The 16,813-nt window shown below is 36.2% G+C and overlaps 1 long non-coding RNA gene across 1 annotated transcript in view; it reads right to left on the reverse strand.

Moving 5' to 3' along the window:
• The window catches only part of LOC147573398 (uncharacterized), a 113,471-nt gene extending 97,141 nt beyond the window's left edge, over nt 1-16,330 (reverse strand). The window contains exon 1 of the long non-coding RNA XR_015245131.1: nt 16,099-16,330. This is a non-coding gene — a long non-coding RNA (uncharacterized LOC147573398). The remainder of the gene's footprint in view (nt 1-16,098) is intronic.
• Nucleotides 16,331-16,813: the final 483 nt, after the last annotated feature.

Genomic DNA, 16,813 nt, shown 5'->3' on the forward strand with positions numbered 1-16,813 from the left:
AATATAGTTATTTGCATAATTTCAATAAGAATATATCCTTCTTGTAATAGGACCTAATTGGAAACATTGGTTGTATTACCAAGTCTTTACCTGGAGTGACTGGACAGCTTTAAGGAACTGAAGTTGACTTTATGGAGCTAATAAAACCTCTTGGAAAAATACCTACAGGGTAATTGCTTACGGGGTTCCCAGCAGCCTTACCTGAATAAAGAAGGTCACTTTCTGGCAGGCCCGGGAACCTCAGGATATTTTGGAGACAACTACACAGAATTCACCCAAATCTATCAGTATTGCAGGGGAAATCTAAGGGTTGAGTTCTTGATCTGAGTTTTGAGTCTGAGTTCTTGGCTTGACTTCTTAGTTTAGAGAGGCTTTAAAAATTCAATCTGAGATCTATTATAAGAAGTTCCAGCAGAGCAGACTTAGAAGGGCCTAAATGGTGTATTGCTATTCCTGCTACACTTACGTAAATAATCAAGCCAAGTTTATGGAAACTAGATTTACTTTGCAGACACATTAGTCTTCTTTTGGTTATCTTTGTTTGAAATGGAGGTAATGGTACAGAGCAAATTATGTTTCAGTAAAAACTATAATACATGCTTGTGGATATTAGATTCTAGTTCTGTTAAGTGTCTTTGAAGTTTTGTTTCCTACCTGTAAACTGGACTAGATATTGCATTCTCATTTCCTCCAATATCTGGCTACAACTTTCCAAACTAATGTTTCTTCTACCCTTCTGACTTAGAATCACTGAGAACTAAAACTGTCTTTTTTTCCACAGCCATGCAAACTAAAGTGTGACAACTTGACATGAACGTCAGAGAAATCACAACAGATCATGTATGAACAACCTCCATGCCTGTTGTCATATGGGCCACTCAGAAAGATCACTAGAGACATTCAAACTGGAAACAGGTAAAACCTATCATATTGCCACTGGTTGCCCTCACTCTGTTTGAAGACGCTTCAAGCCTGACATCTAGAAATCTGTTGGACTGGATGCCTTAAGAATTTAGAATTTGGGATTATAATCTGCTCCAATCAGTAAACTTCATTTCTTTGTTTCTGTGGAAATGCCTCTTATTAAACATCTGATGCAAATATTTGCATCATAGGAGCCTAACTTGGGGAACCCACCTTTGTCACAGTCTCCCAAAATGAGACACAACCCTCTCACTGAGCTAACTTATTCTCAGGACTAAGAGACTATAGTTCAATGGGATATGAAGTAACCTACCAAATCAGGACAGGTTCAAACCTACTTAGACCAGATGGCCCAAAATATTAAAATATTCCACAATATGATCACAATCTTTGAACATATGCCTAGGTCCTTCAACATCACTGACTTAGTTTCATTGCCAGACGCTTCAAGTTTGGGAGAGTGGATATGGACTGGATTTTATTTTTTTTATTTTTTATTTTTTTAAATTTTTTTTTTCAACGTTTATTTATTTTTGGGACAGAGAGAGACAGAGCATGAACGGGGGAGGGGCAGAGAGAGAGGGAGACACAGAATCGGAAACAGGCTCCAGGCTCTGAGCCATCAGCCCAGAGCCTGACGCGGGGCTCGAACTCCCGGACCGCGAGATCGTGACCTGGCTGAAGTCGGACGCTTAACCGACTGCGCCACCCAGGCGCCCCTGGACTGGATTTTAGACTATTGCCTGTATAATTATTATAGGATTTGCTACTATAATCCTATTTTAGGGTGTGCTCGGGATTCTCTCTCTCCCTCTCTTTGCCCCTCCCCTGCTCACACACTCTCTCTCTCAAAATAAATAAATACACATTAAAAAATCCTATTTAGATGTGTAATTTCTAGTTTAAAATGTGTCTTACCCTTGACTTTTAGCATATTACCTACTCAGGTAGTGAAGGTCTCCACCATTGACTCTGATGCCTCTGGCATCACAGAGTAAATTATAGTATAAACCCTGAAAGTTATTATTATTTTTATTATTGTAATGCAAGTGCCTGATTTAAGCTTTGATTGCCAAGGTATCCATTTCAAAAAAGCATCGACTTCAAATACAGCATCTCAAATAAGCACATTGCCACCCACATGAATACATAAAGTGCTAGGCCTCCACCCCCAACCAAGGCTCTTTTGTTTTAAAAACTTTAGGGGCGCCTGGACGGCGCGGTCGGTTAAGCGTCCGACTTCAGCCAGGTCACGATCTCGCGGTCCGTGAGTTCGAGCCCCGCATCAGGCTCTGGGCTGATGGCTCAGAGCCTGGAGCCTGTTTCCGATTCTGTGTCTCCCTCTCTCTTTGCCCCTCCCCCGTTCATGCTCTGTCTCTCTCTGTCCCAAAAATAAATAAACGTTGAAAAAAAAAATTAAAAAAAAAAGAATAAAAATTTTGGTTGATTTTAATAACTGACCATTTGGACCACTTGTTTTATTCTTTTCCCATGCTTTGCATTCCTGCTTTTATTCTTAAAGTTCACCAATTAAGAATCACCCCACAAATCCCTAGTCCCCCACTCTCAACCCCAATAAGCAGAACCCCAGGCCCATGTTTCTCTCCCTTTCCCTGACACTTTGCTACGTGTCCCCAGGCGTGTAGTGTAACTGCCAGGTTTTTAAAGTAATAAACCTTTATTTTTTCAGTTTCCTGATGGTTGTTACTGAAGAGCCTCTTGCAATCATACTATAAACCACAAGGGCTGGTCCAGTCACAACACTGATTACTGACAGGCTGAGACAGCAGAAAGCAGTGTTCTAGTTTCACAAGTTGAACACACATCATTTATTCTCAGTCTTTCTTGTTCACAAACACATTTTTTTTTTTTTTACTATTTATTCATTTATTTTGAGACAGTAAGAGACAGAGAGAAAGAGGGAGGGGCAGAGAGAGAGGGAGAGAGAATCCCAAGCAGGCTCTGCACTGCCAGAGCAGACATGGGGCTTGATCCCACGAACCAGGAGATCATGACCTGAGCCAAAATTAAGAGTCAGAGGTTTAACCAACTGAGCCACCCAGGCACCCCTTCACAAACACATTTAAAGCTATACATTTAATACGTACTACTTTAATTTTAATTCATAATTGGGTATTTTTACTTTTTTATTTAAAAATTGTTTTTAATGTTTATTTTTTGAGAGACAGAGTGTGAATGGGGGAGGGGCAGAGAGAGAGGGAGACACAGAATCTGAGGCAGGCTCCAGGCTGTAAGCTGTCAGCACAGAGCCCGATGCAGGTCTTGAACTCATAGACCATGAAATCATGGAAGCTTAACCAACCGAGCAACCCAGGAGCCCCATATCTAGATACTTTAAAATTTCCTTTGTGGTTTTAACTCACAAATTATTAATGAGTAAATCTACAGACATCTAACCATATAAGCCTTGTTTTGCTATTTATAATTGTTGATTTCTAGTGTAATTTCACTGTAGACAGAAAAAATTGTATGAACTTTGTTGAGGTTTACTTTGTGACCTAATAAGACATGTTCAAATTTTATAATTTTTCTGTATGTACCTGTAAGGAATGTGTACTCTTTATAGGGATAGAGGCATTTTTATTTACCAACTAAATTAAGCTTATTAATTTTGTTGTTTAAATTTCCCATACCCTTTTTATGTTTTATCTGTCTCTGCAGTACTAGTTTGTGACAGAGATGTGTTAAAGTCTCCCACTATTACCATAGTTTTGTTAAGTTCTTCTTGCTATTTAGTAATTTTTCTCTATTTATTTCAAGTTCCTAATTGTTATATCTTTCTGAGTTTTGTTTTTTGTATAATTGTGCTTTGTTCCTCTTAAGGCCCTTTACCTAATTCTATTTTATTGCTATTAATCCTGCAAAACCAGTTTTTAGCATTTACCTGATAAGTCCTAATCACCCTTTTATTCTCAACATTTTTATGATTTTTGCTTTAAATGCTTTTTTAAATTTATTTTGAGAGAGAGAAAGAATGTACGTGTGCACAAATGGGGGAGGGACAGAGAGAAAGGAAGAGAGAGAATCCAAGCACACTCTGTGCCTTCAGCACAGAGCCCAATGCAGGGCTTGATCCCATGAACCACGAGATCATGACCTGAGCTGAAACCAAGAGTTGGATGTTTAACTGACTGGGCCATCCAGGTGCTCCTCAATGCATTTTTGTTTTAGATACATATTTTGTGATCAGTAAATAGCAAGATTTTGTTACTTTATCTAATCTTATCATCTCTATTCTTAAAAATATAAACAAATCTATTTACATTTGTAGTAAGATATAACTGTAAGGTTTTTGGTTTCCAAACTGCAGCCAGGGCAATGGGTGAAGAGTAGCTACACAATAAAGAAAGGAACTAGACTCATCTTTTAAGACTTTCTTAGAGATAGCAAAACTATTTCTGCACACACACACAACCCCCACATAAAACAGAAGGCAAAAAGCTGGTTCTGCAACTTGTACCCCATTATATTTGCCTAGCATATTTATAAGAAAGCTTGAGGGAGAGAAAGGAAGGAGGGAGGGAGTGGAGTGGGAAAGAGAGAGGGAGAGAAAAAAAAAAGAATGGGAGTGGGGAGAGAGGGAGAGAGGGAGAGAGGGAGAGAGGGAGAGAGGGAGAGAGAGAGAGAGAGAGAGAGAGAGAGAGAGTAATTGGCCTGGTAGGAGAGTATTGTGTCTTCCCTATCCCATCTCCCAAGACAAGAAAGCTAAGAGGGGAGGGGTGAGGTGCATGCCAGAGGGGAACGTGATGTCTCATAGGTATCTCACCCATGTGCATGCTGAATGAAGACACCTGCAGACTTGATGCTGCCTTGATACAGAGCCGAGTGAAAAGAGAAAGTTTTTAGAGAAACTGAACTGTAGCTCTTGAAGTTGGCAGGGCCAGAGAGACTGATGCCTGAAAGTTGCCCAGATAAGTTCTTCTCCCCCTGCTCTTTCTCCTTCTTCTCCTTTTAAATGAGTCTTACGTAAGTTATTTAATTAGTTTCCTGTTATTAGACATTTGGGTTAATCTTTCCCTCCCCCTTAAAAATTTGCTATTGAAATAAACCAACAATAAATATTCTTGTTCCTATTTGACTATTTTCTAAGGACAAATTGTTAGAAGTAAATTTTCTGGGCCAACAGGCTTAAATATTTTACTCTACTATTTGATTCTATTGTTGAGTTTCTTTTTTAACAGCTCTATTTATATGTCTGACATATAAAAATTATATGTATTTAAAGCGTACAACTTGATTTTTTACGTGTACACATTGTGAAAAGATCACCATATCAAGCTAATTAACATATCCATCACCTCTACATCCCATAGTTACCACTGTGTGTGTGCACATAGAAGATTTAATTTAATATCTATTCTCTTCATGAATTTCAAGTTTAAAATGTGATATTGTTAACTATCATCATCATGCTGTATATTAGATCTCCAGAACTTACTCATCTTGAATAAGTGAAATTTTTTACTCTTTAATATTACCTCATATCTCCTTCATGTATCCCCTGGCAACCACCATTCTATTCTTTGCCTTTATGAGTCTATTTTAGATTCCACATGTAAATGAGATCATGCAGTAGCTCTCATTCTGTGTCTTCCTTATTTCACTTAGCATAACGTCCTCTAGCTCCAACCATGTTGTTGCAAATGGCAGGATTTCCTTCTTTGTTAAAAAAACATTTAAAAATGTTTATTTATTTATTGTTTATTTATTTTTGAGACAGAGAGAGAGAGAGCGTGCACACAAGCAGGGGAGGGACAGAGAAAGAGGGAGACACAGAATCTGAAGCAGGCTGCAGGCTCTGAGCTGCCAGCACAGTGTCCCACACAGGGCTCGAACCCACAAACTGCAAGATCAGGACCTGAGCTGAAGTTGGATGCTTAACCAAGTGAGCCACCCAGGTGCCCCTCCTTCTTTTTTAAAGCTAATATTCCACATATGTGAATGGATAAAAAGTTTATCCATCAAAGGACATAAAGGTTGTTTTCATATCTTAGCTATTGTGAATAATGCTGCAATGACATAGGAATGCACATATGTTTTTAAGGTACTGATTTTGTTTCCTTAGGATATATATACCCAGAAGTGGGGTTGCTAGATCATATTGTAGCTCCAGTTTTAATTTTTTGAGGAAGCTCAATAGTGTTTTCCATAATGGCTGTACTAGTTTACATACCCACTAGCAGTGTACAAAGGTTCTCCTTCTACCACATCCTCACCAGCACTTGTTACCTTTTGTCTTTTTGATAATAGATATTTTGACAAATGTGAGGTGATACCTCATGGTGTTTTGATTTGCATTTCCCTGATGACTAGAGATGTTGAACACCTTTTCATGTACCTGTTACATGTGAAAATATTCTTCGAGAAGTGTCTATTTAGGTCCTTTTCTCATTTAATCAGGTTATTTGTATTTTTGGTATTCACAGTTGTGTGATTTCCTTACACATTGTGGATATTAACCTTTTATTAGATATGTGATTTGCAAATATTTTTTTCCATTTCATAGGTTGCTTCTTTATTTTATTGTTTCCTTTGCTGTGCAGAAGCTTTCTAGTTTGATGTAATCCTGCTGTCTATTTTTATTTTTGTTGCCTGTGCTTTTGGTGTCATATTTTGGTTAAAAAAATCATCAATCACTGCCAAGGTCATTGTCAAGAAGGTTTTCTCCTATGCTCTCTTTCAGGAGTTTTATGGTTTCTTAAATTTGAGTGTTCCATCCATTTTTAGTTGGTTTTATGTATGGGCATGAGATAGGTCTATTTCATTCTTTTGCATGCTGATATTCAGTTTTGAAGAGACTATTCTTTCCCCATTGTGTTTTCCTGGCACCCTTATCAAAGATGAGTTGACCATAAATGTGTGCATTTATTTCTGTGCTCTCTACTCTGTTCCACTGGTCTATATATCTGTTTTTATGCCAGTTCCATACTGTTTTGATTACTACAGCTTTGAAATATAATTTGAAGTCAGGTAGTGTGATGCCTCCAGCTTTGCTTGTCTTTCTCAAGATTGCTTTGGCTATTTGAAGTGTTTTGCAGTACCATTTGAATTTCATAATTGTTTTTCTCTTTCTGTGAAAAATATCATTGGGATCTTGATAGGGGTTGCATTGAATCTATAGATAGCTTTGGGTAGTATGGACATTGTAATATTAATTCTTCCAGTTCATGAACACAAGATATCTTTCCATTTATGTCTTTCAAAAAATTTTTCTCCATCAATGTTTTATAATTTTCAGTGTGAAAAATTTTCACCTCTTTGGTTAAGTTAATTCCTAAATATTTTATTCTGTTTGTTACTAATGTGAATGGGATTACTTTCACATTTCTGGATTGATTGCCTTTTATTTCTTTTTCTTGATCATTTGTTCTAGCTAGAACTTCTAGTACTATGTTGAATAGCAGTAGCATCCTTGTCTTGTCCTGGGTCTTAGAAAAATAGCTTTCCCCCCATTGATTATGATGCTAGTGGTGAGTTTTCATATATGGACTTTATTGTATTGCGGTATGTTGATGTTGAATTTTGTCAAATGCTTTTTCTGCATCTATTGAGATGAGCATGTGGTTTTTGTCTTTCATTCTGTTAATGTGGTGTATCACATTGAGTGCTTTCCATATTTTGATCTATCCTTGCATCTGAGGGATAAATATCACTTGGTTGTGGTATATGATCCTTCTAATGTGCTGGAGGATTCAGTTTGCTAATATTTTGTTGAGGATTTTTGCATCTATGTTCATCAGAAATACTAGCCTGTAGTTCTCTTTTCTTGTATTGTCTTTGGCTATGGAATTAGGGTGATGCTGGTTTCATAAAACAAGTTTGGGAGTATTCTCTCTTCTGTTTTTTTTTTTTTTTTGAAGAGTTTAAGAAGGGTTGGTATTAGTTTTGAAGAGTATAAAAAGGGTTGGTAGTAGTTGGTAAAGTACTACTCTGAATATTTGTAGAATTCACCCATGAAACAATCTGGTTCTGGGATTTTCTTTGTTAAAAAGTTTTTGATTACTGATTCAATCGGTCTCTCTAGGGCTTCTATTTCTTCTTGATTCATTCTTGGTAGATTGTATGTCTCTAGGAATTTATCCATCTCTTCTAGGTTATCCAATATGATGGTATGTAATTATTTATATTAGTCCCTTACATAATCCTTTTTATTTCTGTGCCATCTATTGTAATGTTTCCTTTTTCATTTCTCATTTTATTTATGTGAGTCTTTTTGCTTTTCCAGTGTAGCTAAGATTATGTCAATTTTGCCTTTTCGAAAACACAACTCTTAGTTTTATCAATTTTATCTATTGTTTTTCTATTATTTATTTCATTTATTTCCACTCTAATATTTACTGTTTCCTTCCTTCTTCTAATTTTGGGTTTAGTTTGCCCCCTTTTATCTCCTAGTTCCTTCAGTTGTAAAGTTATGTTGTTTAATTGAGGTCCTACTTTTTTTAAAATGTAGGCATTGGTTGCTATAAACTTCTCTTAGTACTCCTTTTCCTGCATCCCATAAATTTTGCTAAGTTGTATTTTTGTTGGTCTCAAAGCATTTTTTTTAAAGATGGATGTTCTTTTTTTTAAATGTTTATTTATTTTTGAGAGAGAGATACAGTGTGAACGGAGGAGGGGAAGAAAGAGAGGGAGAGGATCCAGGCTCTGAGCTGATGGCACAGAGCCTGACGTGGGGCTTAAACTCACAAACTGTGAGATCATGATCTGAGCCGAAGTCAGATGCTTAACCAACTGAGCCACCCAGGTGCCCCTGTCTCAAACTATTTTTCAAATTCCTTTTTTACTTCCTCTTTAGCCAAAGGCTGTTACAGAGTATGTTGTTTAGTTAACATGCTTGTGAATTTTCCTGTTTATGTTATTCATTTTTTAAAAAAATTTAATGTTTTATTTACTTTTGAGAGATAGAAAATGAGCGGGGGAGGGGCAGAGAGAGAGGGAGACACAGAATTCGAAGAAGCAGGCTAGAGCCTGATGTGGGCCTCGAACCCACCCACTGACGGTGAGATCATGACCTCAGCTGAAGTTGGACACTTAACCAACTGAGCCACACAGGCATTCCCCCTTTCTTTTATTGATTCCTAGTTTCATTCCACTGTAATCTGAGAAGATACTTAGTATGATTTCAATCTTTTAAAATTTGTTAAGACTTGTTTTGTGACGTAACATGTGATCTATTTGTTGTTGTTGGGTGGGATGTTGTATACATGCCTGTTAGGTCCATTTGGCTTATGATATTGTTTAAATTAGCTCTTTCCTAGTTGATTTTTCTGCCTGCATATTCTATTCATTATTAAAAGTGGGGTACTGACATCTCCTACTATTATGTATTGCTGTCAGTTTCTCCACTCAGATATGTCAATATTTGTTTTATATATTTAGGTACTCTGATTTTGGGTGCATATATATTTATAATGGTTATATATTTCTGTTGAATTGACTCTTTCATCATTATATAATGACTTTCTTTGTCTCTAGTGATAGTTGTTTAAAGTCTATTTTGTATGATACAAGTATAGCCATACTTATTTTCTTTTGGTTATCACTTGCATGGTACATCTTTTTCCATTGCTTCTCTTTCAGATTATGTATGTCTTTATATTATTTTTTAAGTTTATTTGTTTATTTTGAGAGGGATTGAGAGAGAGAGAAAGAGAGAGAGAACACACATGAGCAAGGGAGAGGCCGAGAGAGGGGGAGAGAGAGAGAATCTCAAGCAGGCTCTATACTGTCAGGGTAGAGCCTGATACAGGGCTTGAATTCACAAACTGTGAGGTTATGATCTGAGCCGAAATCAAGAGTCAGACACTTAAATGACTGAGCCACCCAGGGCCCCCTATGTGTCTTTATATTTAAAGTGAATCTATTGTAAATAGCATATTATTGGATCTTATTTTCTTTTAATCTATTCACCCACTGTATGCCTTTTAATGGGAAGTTTAATCTATTATTTTTAATGTAATTATTAATAGATAAAATGCTTTCTATTGCCATTTTGTTTATTGTTTCCTGTTTGTTTTGCACTCCATGACAAATAGCCAGCCTTCCCATGACAATGTGCATATAACAGCTATAATAGAATTCCCTGTTACCTTTCCCTGAACCTCTTCATTGCAACCCTGGAAAAGCTAAGGTAGCTCACACAATAGGGAAGGGAAACCAGAGCAAGGAGGAACCTTAAAAGGTAAACCATGAGAATACTTCCCCATTGCAAGTTCCCATGGCTTGGTCAGGCCTGAGCTGCAGGGAGGGATAGGGGAAGGGTAGAATCTTTAAACTGAACGAGAAACTGAAGTTTGTACTCTGAGTGGCCTAGACTTTTAATATGTGAAAATGAAGCATGTTTATTAATATGTGAAATTGACAAAAGGCTATGGGATCTATCTGGGAAACAGCAGGTCATACGAAGTCTGAAGGGGATTAGTGAGAGGAAAACAAGTCTATTTCTTGATTGCATTTTACGAAGTTCAACATGTTCAATAAACATGTTACACATTTATTGTGATGACTAATACACCTGGCCTCATTTCTAATAGTTATTTTGTGTTTCCATTTACTCTGTTTCTCTCTCTCTCTCTCTCTCTCTCTTTTTTTATCTTAATGCAACATTGATAAGGTTTCCATGCTCTACTTTTTCTATTTTAGGTTTGAAAATTACGAATTATTAATTTATAAATAAGTTTTCTTAAGGCCTAAAATACCAAATTATTAGATATGTTTCTCTTCCTCTTGCATTTGACAGATTTTTGTGTACTTTAATTACCTATTAAATAATACAATCCACTATTTTATTATTGTCTATACTTTTGGATTAACCTTTTTAAAACCAAAAAATTTTGAAGCCTTTCTATAATTGGCTGTTAATAATATATTTATCAATTTTTATGCTTGCTGTAATTTTGTATATTCCATGTCTCCCTCTGTGTTATCTTTGTTTCTTATATTCTTGTCTATTTTTCAGGTTGTGCAGTGAGCATCTGTAGTTTTGCTTTCCATCTTGAATGTTAGGATAGCTGAGTATAAAATTCTAAATTGATTGTAATTTCTCTCCAACACTATTATATTCTGGCATTTTTTGTTTCTGTTGAGAAGACTTTTCAACATATAAAATGTCGATTACCTTTTTAAGGTAATCTTTTTTTTTTTTGTGGTAGCTTTTAACATTTTTCTTTATCCTTCATGTTCTATAGGTCCATTATGATGTGAGTTGGTATGATTTTACATTTATTTATCCTGCTCACTATTCAAGGTGCATTTTAAATGTGACGGCCACTCACTTTTGAATTCTGGAAATCTGTAGATTATCATCTTTTCAAATATAGTTTTTTCCCCCTTTTTCCTTCTATTCATTTCCAGTGGATCTACTTTTATTCTTTTTATTAATTGTTTTTAATGTTTATTTATTTTGGTGGGGGCAGAGAGAGAGAGGGAGACAGAAGATCTGAAGTGGGCTCTGCACTGACAGCAGAGGGCCTGATGTGGGGCTCAAACTCAAGAATGGTGAGATCATGACCTGAGCTCAAGTTGGACACTTAACTGACTGAACCACCCAGGAGCCTCCCTGTGGATCTATTTTTAGACCTGGCGTGCAGCCTCTCAATATATCTTCTCTATATTAACTGCTTTTACTTATATATTATTTCTTTGTGCTTTTGTCAATTTCTCACCACTGCCCTCCACATACTGATTATTTTGTTGTTCTGTATAATCTAGATTTTAGTCCTATTGAATTTTTTACATTTCTACCTATAGCTATTAATATGTTATTATAGTTCTGATGCAGAATAGACTTTTAAAAGATAATCATTCTAGGGTTATTATTCCAAGTTTCAGGAGAAATGCACACTCCAGGATACATGGATAGAGATTATTTCTTAGAATGTACCAATTATATTACAAGATGCATATGTTTTATCTTACCTAATAAAGCCTGCTATTGTTTTTTCTTATGATACATTATAAGAATAATGTACTTATAATGCTAATAACTTTGGTTATTCTTTTTCTTTAATGGTCTGAGTTCTTAGCTCTCTAAGATGATGAGGTATTTTGTGATTATTTAAAAAGAACAGTGACAAAACAATTGCATTTTCAAAATAATATATGCAAGGAGGTTTGAAGTCAGTTTTCATAATTCAATACATTAAAGAGAGCTGGATAATGAGCACATTTTAAACATTTCAAATGCAAATAAAAGACAGCTAAATAGACACTCTGCTGAATTTCTCCAGACAAAAGGCCTCAGAACCCACCCAAAGCATGTAATCCTTTTGTCTAAAAGGGAAAATCTACTGGAAATCATAAGAGATTAGAAACAGAACCTTTAATGGAGACGATCTGGCATTGTAATATGGTAGTATGGAAGTTATAATGGTAAACTTCAAGCATGTTTAAGTTAATGGATATTCCATGTCAGGTGATTAAATGAGGGTGGTTTGAAATAGGATAGCTTACGATGTATTAATTATTTTTCATCTGAACTGATTAGCTATGAAAATGTTTTCCTTTACTCTGAGGAGTATACAAAATATATTAAAGAAAACAAAAAGCTAATGCCTAATAAACCTAATTATAAAGCATCTGTACTATCTCTTCAAATATAATATTCCACAATAGTCATATAGAAATTATAAAATGAGTAATAAGAAAACATCAGTTTCCTCTGGATTTTTACAGACCATCAGAAACTTGCTCAATCTTTAGCATTTGACATGATTGATCAGCCATTCCTTTAAATAAAGATCTCATATTTTGAATCCTGTTTCTATTCCTTTCTTCTTCTTGCCTCTCAGAGTCTTTAACCCTCAGTTCTACTCGATTTGCCGTTTCTCTCACATTTTCATTCAAAGTATTAACCTGTTCTCGGCATATCAAATATTGTTTCTTTCTGGTAATCAAAGTCTACATCTACAGTTCTGATACCATTCTAAAACGTCCATTGTGTATTTCTAACTGCCTATTAAACAGTCGTATTTGGCTATTCAGTGAGAACTTCTGTACAACATGTTTAAAATTTATTCCAAAGAATGTTTATGGAAGACTTAACTACGTCCAGACCACTGTCCTGGGTGTTGGGCCTATAAAAATCATGAGGCATAAGGAATTAGAATTAAACAGGAAGAAAGACCCATAAACAAAAGTTACAGATACAATGTGATGAAGGCTGGGAACAGAGAAATGTGCACAATGTGTTCTGGGTGCCAAGTGAAGCTGGCTGATCCCCTAAAATCCTCCCTCTCCTCCTTCTACCCATTCAACCTCCAAACACTATAGTCATTTTTCACTCACTTTTCCTATATTCCATATTACTAAATTAGTTACCAAATGCCATTTGTGATTCTTTCTTCCAAAAATCTCATAGAAATCCTGCCGTTTTCTGTCCTTCACTCCTTGCTATCCCCATTGTCACTGTGCTGGTCCAGTCTCTCTCAATTTCACATGGATTGTTTTCATATCCCATTAACTAGACTCCCTGTTTAAATCTCACTGTCATAATGTTGGGTTATTATCAGTGTTGGCCACAGAATTAGATCAATACCTAACATCAAAAACACCTAGAATTTCCACTTTGGTGTCAACATCACCTGTAACAATTGAATTATACTAGTCAATATTAATAACTGCAGATGAAGTCAACAAACAATTGCAAACATTGTTCAAATGTCTCTCCCAATCTTCTCAGTATTGAGATGAACTTTCATCATTTCATTGTCTTGCTTACTGAGCGCAGGTCTGCCACCTAATAGCTGCCACCCAAGCTGTTTAACTTTTCTGGGCCACTTTTCCTCATCTGTACAATAGATTATTTCCCCAAGTTATGATTTTTTTAAAAATACATATAAGTATGAAAAACAGTGCTTAGGACAGAGTAAACGTAGTTGCTCTAATAATTCTTATTATTGTCCATTCTGTCCAACTCTTATGACATTATGCCTCTTAATAAATTTATAACACTTTTATGTTATAGTTTTTCATATATTTTCTCCATCCTATTAAACCATATGCACCATGAAGGCAGGGATTGAATCTTACTTGTCTTCAAGCATGACTTGCAAACCAATTTTTCCTTGGCCTATGATTTGTCACCCAATAGGATTTGACAGATTCCTGTTTGATTCACAGTTGATGGGGACAAAAAGCACCAGAGCTCAATTAAAATGATACTTGAAAGATACCTGATATCACTAAAATCTATGGAATTATGTATTAAATGGTCCCCAAAGAATCACCTATTTCAAAAATTAAAAATTATTACAAAGAGCTTAATACATCATGTTATACTATATATCATGTACCATAAAAATGTCAAAAGTAGCTTTATTTTACATGACTATATTTCTTGATGGTGATCTATCTAGACAAGTAAGGCTTGCTGAATTTGAACATGGATAATAAAGCTCACACTCTAAGAAAATGTTTAAAATATGAAATAGAACAAGGGATTGTGGTAGAGAACTCCTTGGGAGAATGCAGTTAAGGGATCTTTGAATCTCAACAGTTTGCAATTCCTTTCACAGCACATAAATGATTTAACAGTAACACACAGTGGCCAGAGTAAATTATTTCCATTTCTATCACTGCACAACCTATAATAAGTAACCAGATAAGATGCTGAATGATTATATTGTTATGATGTATGCTGAACTGATCTGAGTTTTTTTTTTTCTTTTTTGTTTTGTTTTGATTTCTGATGCATTGGATCCTTGCCAAATCATTAAACAAGTCACATTCAGCTGAAGCTGGCTTGAACAGCTTCAACGTAACTTGCAAAGGCCAGTTCATCAAAACCCTTAGGATCACACAAACAAGAGAAAAATACCAAGGGGCCTCTCCTATTTGTCTTTCTGGCTATCTGTGTTCCATGGGAAGGAAAGAAAATAACATGAACAGGATTTAAATGCTCTGTTTTGACAGGTTATTAAGATTCCAACCACAACCTGTCTGCTCCCCTCTGATCAAGCCAAGTCCAGAAACATAGCAGAGTATCTCTAAAGCAGCTACACATACATATAAAACAAAAAATGCTAGAAAAGAAGGAAGAGTGGAAAAATCCGGCAAACATGAATACTCTGGCAGAATTGTGGGCGGTTTAAAACCAAGATGCATGCTAGCATGGAAGAGTATATCAGTGTAGTTGAGTGGTGCAAAATTTTCTGCACAGAATTTAGTTACTCTGTGGTGGCTCAAGTGCTGTCAATCTCATCTTGTTCTATTATGTAATCAATAGTTCCAACCAAGACCTCCATGGGAGGCCAGGTTCTTATCCTCTGAAATGAGAGCCCACCCTCGGTATGAGATTTCCTACCATGGCGGCCAGCTCTGATATAGGCAGTGGGGCACCAACTCTGATTTCTCTAAGTCCCTTGATAAATATTCTTTTAATGACACAAATTTCACTGTGGTGAGCACAGGCTTGGGTCCTTGTCTTATACTTTTCTCTCGAAGGCTGAATTGTAATAAAAGATGGGGGTTTCCATAGTGAGGGACATTGGGGAATCCAGGCTGGATATAAGACTAAGGAAATTCTGAGAATTATAGGAGTAGAACACTCTGAAACTACATAGAATGAGTTATGTCCTAAATGACTATCTTTTGTATAGAGCAAGGAATGGTCAGACTTCAGCCTATGGGCCATTTCTGGCTTTCTGTCAGTTTTTGTAAAATAAAGTTTTATTGGGACATGGCCATGCCCACCCATTCATTTACATATTGTCTATGTAATGCTGTGTTTTGACCTAAACTGTCAGAAGTGAGTAGTGGCAACAGAGAATGTATGAGGTTCAAACTTAAAATATTAACTGTCTAAACTTTACAGAAAATAATTTGCTGATGCTGATATAAGTAACTGAGCAAAATCACCTAGGCTCAGTTCTTTGTAAACTGGGTTTATTTTGGTGGGAAATAACATGCATATAAGATGAAAATCAGACAGGCCTGAGAGAACAGGTCATAGCAACAATACCCTCCAGGAAGGCATGTATTGGTGTATCTGTTATGAGAGGCAGTATATATGGTGCTATGAGAGGCACTACAATATCAACTTGAACTGGGGTTTGACCCATAGTCCTGCCATTTAGTGGGCCTAACGAACCATGTCTCACAAGTTTATTATCAGGATTAAATGATATGGCTTATGTGACAACACTTAGTACTCACAAAACTGTTGTGTTTTTTCCTTCCAGTCTTCCTGTCTTCACAGTTGCTGGCACAGATCATCAGCACGTGACCTTGACACATTTTGAGTAAGGAGGGACACCTGTCTGGAACTGTATCCTGACTCTGACTGGCGCTTTTCCTTTGGGTGATGCAGAGCTTCCAAATCCTTCAGGATTGTCATTGTCAACACCTATGATAGTCATCCATGGCTTTAAAATCTTTGCCTCCTTTCTAGAACCTAGAAAGCATAAAGAAGATGCGTCATATGCAAAAGGGAAGCAGGAATTATTTGCCCATAATTAAGTACAGGTTAAAAGATCCATTCAGCACTCATGATGATAGGTTACTATCAGTGTCAGTCACATGATTATATCAACACCTAACAGTAACAACACCTCAATTACTACTTTGGTGTCAACATCACTCATAATAATTTAATTATACTTGTTAATCATTGCAAATGAAGTCAACAATTTCAGACATTGTCCAAAGTAACCTGATACAAATTCACGAAATTATTTGTTTGTTGAAAATATAAAAATACATTTCCTGTTGAAAGCACTGTTTAATATCTTAGTGCTATATTATTATTAAAAATGATAATAGTTAATATTCATCAAGCCCTTACTGAGTGTCAAGCAGAGTAATAGATTGCACAAATATCTTACTTAATCTTCACAACCTTATAAGAAAGGTAAAATCATTATTTCCCTAT

This window comes from Puma concolor, chromosome E2 (genome assembly GCF_028749965.1).
Source record: "Puma concolor isolate L17-30 chromosome E2, mPumCon1.1.hap2, whole genome shotgun sequence".
NCBI lineage: Eukaryota > Metazoa > Chordata > Mammalia > Carnivora > Felidae > Puma > Puma concolor.